Consider the following 8,386-nt stretch of genomic DNA (forward strand, 5'->3'; position numbering starts at 1 on the left):
TGTGATAAGGAACTGAAGTATCTAAGTTTCTGTCTTTTTGAAAAATGCATCAGAACTTATCTCAATCTCTATAACTTCATTCGAAGATTGATAAATTTGGTGGGAAGCATATTTCCCATGGTCCTTGAAAGGGTTAAAAAAATTTATAAAAAAATGTAAATATATCATTGATGATTTGAGAGTAAAGTTTTTAAACTTTTATTAAACTAGCTCTTATTAAAAATTTATCAAGTAAATGAAAATTAAAGAGAATCGCTACTTATTATTGTCTGTTCCAAGATTGAATTCATATTTAAAATTATATTATGGTGAACTTCTACTTTAAAACTGCACTTCACAATTTTGGGAAACTTTTGTTTTCTAATTAAATAGTTTTGAAAAAGTGCAATTGTACAGAATAAATTAATAATTATTGACATATTATTAACCAGTTAGGTAAAATTAATTTGATCTATCGATTTCTGTTTCCATACTTCATAAAATTAAATTTCTGTGAAAAATTTAATTTTAATAAATAAATAAAAACAGATAATATTTTTTAATTCTTTTTATGCAGTCATTACTGTGTTAATTTATATACTGTTGCATAACTTTATTCAGCTCATATTTTATTAACCATTTTTTAATGACAATTTATTAAACTTTTTAATAAAATTAAATTGTGTTACTATAACATATTGATGCTATTGCTATATGCTTTGTAGATAGCAGTATTGAATCATAATGTGCTATATAGGAATGTTTGACTTGAAAGTATAATTGAATGAACTATTTTTCTTATGTAAAAAAAATACATACAGCTAGATGCAAATAAGTATATTTGGGATGATGAAACTGCAGTCTCTTGCATAGAAAAAGCGAATAATATCATTTTGTTTTGTGATTTCAGGTATCGGATGATAAAAAAAAATCTGAATTTTTTTATGTCGAATTTTGAGAGAGTGTTAAAAACGATTTGAAAATTAAATGATTCCTTTTTATTCTGCTTTTAGAAATGCTTTAATCATAGCCAATATTAATTCCTAATCTTCCTAGTATGGAGTTATGACTTTTTTCTTTTTTTTTTTTTTTACTTTTCAAGACCTTAATGTACATGAAAGCTTAGTAATCTGGAATGCTTTATAGATATGATCTGCTGTAGCTTGACTTATAGTTATTTTACTCATAAAGTTCTTGATTTCTTTTTAAAAAAAAGAAAAGGATTTCATTTTCTACCAGATTATTTTAATGTTATGTTCGACGTGTATATACAGCAATCCAAATCTTCATTTTGGCACAGTGGATGTATAATTTTTTTTTTTTTTTTGTCTAATAAAAATAAAACTTTACTCGCATTATTATCCTTTTTTTTTTTTTTTTTTTTGCAAAATTTACTTTGCAACCATTTGTATTTCGTTCGATGCGTATATGGGACATCGCTTGATTTTGGAAAAAAGGGGATTTGAGGGACTTAAAAAAATGAATTCTGCAGTTTACTGGTTTAGATATTTACGTATTGTTCAGTACTAAATGTCCTATCATATCAAGTTCAGTTAATTCACTTTTAAGAATATATTCATTTCAAGGAAGGAAAAAGGAACTCTTTAATTAATGGTCAATGAATTTTTTTAACATAACATACTCGTAAAAGTGATGGTTCATAAATGTGAAGTTACAGCAAGTAATTTAAGATTATGACATTTCTATTTGAATTATTTTGCAAGAATGTACTTGGAGAAGAAAAATTATTTCGCAAAAAGCGATATGACTGAATTATTTAAGTCTGCCTTAAGGAAAGTTCTCGACTAAGTCAGCCTTAGAATCGACGAAATAATTAAGTCGACCTTAAGGAAAGTTCTTAAGTTTTGTATTAAAATGTATAAAATTTTGGGATGAAATTTTGAATATCGGTATACGTTCAAGAGTGATGTAAAAACAGTGATTCAACTCTCACTATTACGTTAATAGCGACTAATTTTCGAATGGCGGCATTTACTTTTAACAATAAAAATCTTTTTTTAATAGAGTAGTCCTCACAGTAAAATAATTATCACCCCCCCCCTTAAAATGGAGTTGGAACGATATTTAAAGCTAGGGGAGTGAAAAGACAATAAAAAAAATTATAGTAAAGCAAAATTTTTTTGCTTCACAAATTTTTGACATATTCGCCTTCGCAAAAAAAAAAAAAAAAAAAAAAAAGATTTGTATGCGTAACACTTACGTGTATCATGTTAAAAGAAATTTATTAATTCACATTGGACGATATCTTTCAAATCTAATAAAAGGGTCGCGGTGGCCAGTTGTTAAAGTCTCAAGTTCGAAACCCGATTACACGGAAGAATCGTCGTGTAAGCGGGTCTGGTGCACGTTAAATCCGTCGGTACCAAACGGAAGTTTGGAGAATGGGGTGCTAGCTTAGGTGTCATCTGAGCGCAATTCCAAATGACGAGGTTCGTTCCAAAATAGCCCTAGTGATGCTTTAAAAACGGAACATTCATATAACTAAAATCAAATCTGATACATTTACATTTTGGTGCTTGAAAGTTTAAATGTTAGGATTCGCAGTTGTAGCGGGATCAGATGCCCTTGGGCATATGAAATCCACGGAAAATAATTTTTTCGCCAAAGTGTTGTATTAACAAATTTTTGGCAGAATAACTTTCATATAGGGCAGTTCCGTCTTGCACCCCTACAACATCGGACAGAAAATTTCGCTGTTCCAAATTGAGAATGATGTATTGCTCAAAACTGATTTATCCGTGCATGTTTATATACTTTGTGCAATAATCTCTTCGAAAATATAAGAGCCAAGGATAAAGTTCTTTCTTTCCCGCATTTCACAATCACTTTAACTTCGTGTTACGGAATTGCATAGTGTACGACTTTCGTAGAATTAACATTACCGATTAATGAGGAATGGTGTTCGTCCGTCTGTAGAATACTTAAAGACCAACTATGTTATCAGTATCAGCCGGGATAAACTTGGAATTCATTATCCTCCATTTGTAGACGCTGAAACCAACAGGGAAAGAAAGATGTGTGAAGAACGGAGCGAAGAACTTAGGGTAATATATGTCGACTGGGTTCACCCAGTATGTGTTGAACTCCGCTTGCGTTTGCAAGCAATCTTCGTCTATCGTTTGGTGCAATTCTTCAACAGCTTGAACAAGAACAGTAGTACGAAATTGATCACATGTCCAATTTTTTATTCTACAAATGTGCGTGTTAAATAACGCCCAACTTTGAACAGACATTTATAGATATGCAATGTGTCTAAATTCTAAAATCGCAGTGCCTTTTTTTTTTTTTTTTTTTTTTTCCTCTCTTAGAGCAATGGTGTGAGCCGTGGCGTGTCATAACTGAAAACCGCTTTCCTTTGTATCTTCTGATTTTGGAAGGAGTTAGGTACGTTATATTCTGATCGGATGATACAGTGAAGCTATTAGAAAAGCAATTCGTGGTTTAATAAACGCCACGTTTTTTTCTTTTTCTTTCTCTCTCTCTCTCTATAGCACCATAATTTTTTCGCATTAAAACTATCATTTCAATTTTATTTTAAGATTTTTGTTCTGAGAATAAAGTTTCTATGAAAGGAAAAAAAAAATAGATTTGCCATTTGAATATGTTAATATTTTGTTGTCACTGTGTCAGTAACTGTGAAAGCTAAAGTGCTATCCCCCCCCCCTTATTATCGTGAGCGCGTATCATATAATCCTTGTATTGAAAATTTTATTAAGTGCAGTTTCTACTAAATCTATCACCAAACCACCGTCCTTTTAATAATTTTTTATATGTTTATTATCCCTGGAAAAGGGCACTAGAGTTACCCTAAAATTTGATTTGCCTTTTATTATCTGAGCATATTTTATAGATAGAAAAATAAAACTTTATGTGGTCATAAAGGAGTGGAAGAAAAATATTTTACTCGTTGATATTTTTTCGCCATGGAACAATTTAATTTTAAAACTTTTTATTCTCAACCTCTACAAGAACCGAAGGGTTTCTATACGTGTGCAATTGAAAGTATATATCTAATTGCAATAGTTAAGGAAAAAGGAATTAAACGCTCATTCCATTTTTTTGGAATACCCTATATATATATGTGTGTGTGTGTGTATAATGATATTTTAAAATTCTGTTTAAGTCTTAATTTCCTAATTTTAATTATAATTTAACTTATATTAACTTCATTCTAAAATGATCTCTTATTTCCTGATCCAATGGCCACTTTTTTATTTAATTAATTATACATGCGCTCTGTAAAAACTGCTGAAATCTGCTTATTCTCACGCTCCGGCTGAAGGGATAAAAATCCTTAAAGTTTAAAAATATATTCATTCTACATTCTTTAAAATATACCTACATTTCCCTTTCCCAAGACTACACCTGTCAAAGAAATCCCTATCAAAATCTTATAGTAAAACCACTGAAAGGAAAAGTTTTGGTCTCTTTTGCTGTTATGTTGCGATGTAGACGGACGTATTTCTTACCACTTATTCTTTGTAGGTAAGTTATGCCTTCCGTCGTGAAATAAATTGAAGTTAAAATTTCAAGTTTTTTCTAATAGGCCTCGCAACTGCTAAAATATGTTTGCACACACATACACATCGTTCCAAATATCGAATATAATGTCTCAGAATATTGATAAGGATTATTTACTAATTACTTTCTGAGGAAATATATTTCATTTTAAATATTCGTGAATAATATTTAGAATTGTTTAAATCGGTATTAGGGATTGCAATACCAGTATACCGAATACCGGTATTTTGAGCCATTTGTACAATTTTGTAATACCGGTATTCACAGGTTTAAATACCGGTTTTTCGGTATCTACTAGAAATTTTAAAAATTGTCTCCACTATATATTCAGGGATCGTGGACATAGCAAAATAGTATACGTTTTTGTTTTTATGTCTTCCTAACGGGCGAAATTAATTAGCTAATGAATGGCTTAATTAATTGCTTAAATCTAAATGAGCGAAACCTGGATTATCCCTGAAAGAAGATATTGTATGCATAACGACTGATGGAACAACAGTTATAAAAAAGTTGGAAAGTTGATTGGTGCAAATCAGCAATTGTGCTATGCTCATGGAATTCAATTGGGAGTAATAGACGTATTATACCAAACAAATAAAGAACAGAAGAATCCAAATAGTGTGGATATAGAAACTTCTGATTCCAACTTTGAAAAGATAAAGAGTGAGAGTGATATTGACAATGAAGATAATGACAATATAATTGTTGAAGAAGATATTGCTAATGAGGATGAAATATTAACCTATTAAGACTTGCTTCCTATAATTTATAAAGTTTGAAAAATTGTTAAGATATTTAAACATTCCCCTATAAAAAGGATATACTACTAAAATATATACTAACTGAAAATAAAACAGAATATATGCTAATATTAGATTCTAAAACACGTTGGAATCTTAATGATGGAATGATTTTTTGAAACTGAGAAATTCAATCCAAAAAGCAATAATCGGCTTAAACCTGTAAATTAATTTTTCAGATAGTGAATTCGACTTAATATCCAGAACTATATCAGCTCTACTTCCAATAAAACTGACTATTGAGGCATTATGTCGGAGAGATTCTAATTTATTAACAGCTAATGCAACAATAAATTTCATGTTGCAGTCACTGAAAGAACAGCACACATCACTATCTGAAGAATTATCTATTGCATTGAAAAATCGCACAGAAGAAAGTCATACCGAAATAGAAAATGTCTTATGGTATTTACATAATTATAAGGATTTTAAAAATGAAAATGGAAAAGAAGAAAAGAAAATAAACAATTCAAATTTGATTACGTTTAGAGAAAATTTTCTTAAAATTTTTTACCCACAAACCTATCCACATTCAAAAGAATTCCGTTCAATTATCGAAGATTATGATATCACTACTGTCAATAGTGAAACGGAATTGTCTCTTGAACAAAAATTAGAATTAGCAATAAATAAAAAAATTTCAACGAACCGAAATACAATACAGAAATCAGCTATATCCCAAACCATCCGACGAGAAATTGATTTATTTCAAGATGAGGGATTTAGAGGTAAATACTTGGAAAAAGTATATCGCGCATTGCTAACAGTACCACCAACTGGCGTAGATGCTGAAAGAGCGTTTTCGACAGTTGGTAATTTTTACACAAAATTACTTTTCAAACTTAATGACAGTACGATTGATGCATTATGTTTTGTAAGATCACATTTCAATAATTTGTAATAGTAGCACAGATTGAATAGTGATATTTACACTTTTTTTGTGATTTAAATAAATAAGAGGTTTCTTTACTTTTTTGTGATTATATACTGTTATAATTTATAAGTTACGTATTATTTTTTGTGATATTTACACTCGCTTATAAAACTGGCAAATAAAACAAAGAACACATGTGTTTTCTTTCTTGTTCTAAAATTTCTAATACCGGTATTAAAACCGGTATCCCGGTTTTAAGATCTAAAAAATACCGAATACCGGTATTGAAATTTTGGTCTGGTATTGCAATCCCTAATCGGTATATTGAGGTGGTTTACTTAGTTTTTCTCATATTGTCTTTTTAAGTTGGATAGCGCTCACTCAAACAACGAAGAATTTTATCACTGTTTGCAATACTGTCATATATGTATTATTGTAACTATCTTTAGCCAATTTGAAAGAATGGCGAGGGATAACTGGTAACGTTATTTCGCACTTATTTGCATAGAACGGCGGCTGCTTTCAATTAACAACTCGCGCTAATTGTTGCACTCTTATCTTCTGTTTCGAACGCTCGAAATCCACTAATGATCCCAACGAAAAAGGGTCCATTCTGGCAATCCGAAAGGTGTCAGTGCTCGAACAGTATTGTCCATCGTTTTGCATTGTCTAAAAAAGGCGGTGAAAGTCTTTTCTCAATTGTCTCTGATGAAGCTATTATTAGCGGAGCAAGTTCAACGAGCTAACTCGTGGTGCTTAATTGGATCGCTTAATAGGTTACGAGTACGATGAGTGAGCGAAACTGTTTGAATATTATTTGTGTGTGAGTAATATCTTTATTGGGGCCTTTTAAAAGGCAGCCATTTCATCTTTTTGATTGGGTGAATAACTTTGCAGAACCTTATTTAGCAACTGAAATGTGGCGTCTTTTGATAGTTTCGTGCTTCTGTAATCTAGAAAATGGAATCGTTTGTAAGTGTCGACTTAATGCGAATGAAGTTAGATGATAAAGAATATACAGGAAGGAAGAAATATCAAAATAACATACTTATAAATATATGACTTCAATTTATTTTTCCTAGACTTATTCTATATTCGAATATGCTGATACGTAAGTTCTTAATTTTAATTGTTCCGAATTCTAATGATGCTGTTCTGCATAAAATTTCAGTAAAAATAAATAAAGATGCTTAACAATTTTTCAGCACGTGTTCATAATGCAAGGTAAGCACATATGCCGGGTAAGGTGGCTTATATCTGATTTAATTGACCACTCTGTTGTGCCTTAATCAAATAGTGAAATAAAAATCGATATATTTATATATTTTTATTTAGCTTGATTATTTCTCGTTTGTAATGATGGGGCAGTTAACCAATTATTCACGTCCTGATCTTCTAGAGCTTTGAAAATTAAAATGATTTCTTCGTACTATTTCAGTATTTTTTAATCTTGATTCTAAGTGAGTCGATGAATTTAATTAAATTTAGATTTGCTTTGGAAGCTATAAATGATAACAAATTTGAGTACAGTTTGATTTTCAGACTCCATAATATTTATTGTCACCTCTCTTTATACATATACAAATGAATGTCTGTCTGTCTGCTTTTTTGTTTATATAAAGCTTTTTTATATTTTTTATTTTGGCCTCTTTTTTAACTTTGCAGCATTTAAAGATAAATGTATTTTTCATCAGGTAATTTTTATCGCCATATCATGAAAGTTCAGGATAAAAAACTGAATATTGAATATTTGTTTAAAAATTAAAGAAAATTTGAATATTATACCTCCTAAAATAGTATGAATGTGAGTGTGGCAATGAAATTCTGAAAGAAAAAAAAAAAAAAACCTTTCATTCCATATATTAAAAAAAAAAAAAAAAAAAAAAATTTCAACAACCGCAAAATTTTTAAAAAAAAATATCGTTATTTTTTATGCGTGTATGCATTTCTTTGGAAATAAAAATAGAACACCAATAACCACAAAATTCAGACACTATTCTCACAAATTTTCATGACGCTTGTTATTACATTAAGTATTAAATCAAGCAAGTATTTGATAGCAAAGAGTCTTTTAGATTGTCTTCTCATAAATTTGTTATTTTCTTAAATTAAAATTTAAAGTTTCCAGGAGAAAGAAATGTCATGTTTTTTCTACGATTAAATATACGTTGCCAAGTTATAGAGTAAGAGC

Source organism: Argiope bruennichi, chromosome 8 (assembly GCF_947563725.1).
Source record: "Argiope bruennichi chromosome 8, qqArgBrue1.1, whole genome shotgun sequence".
Classification (NCBI taxonomy): domain Eukaryota; kingdom Metazoa; phylum Arthropoda; class Arachnida; order Araneae; family Araneidae; genus Argiope; species Argiope bruennichi.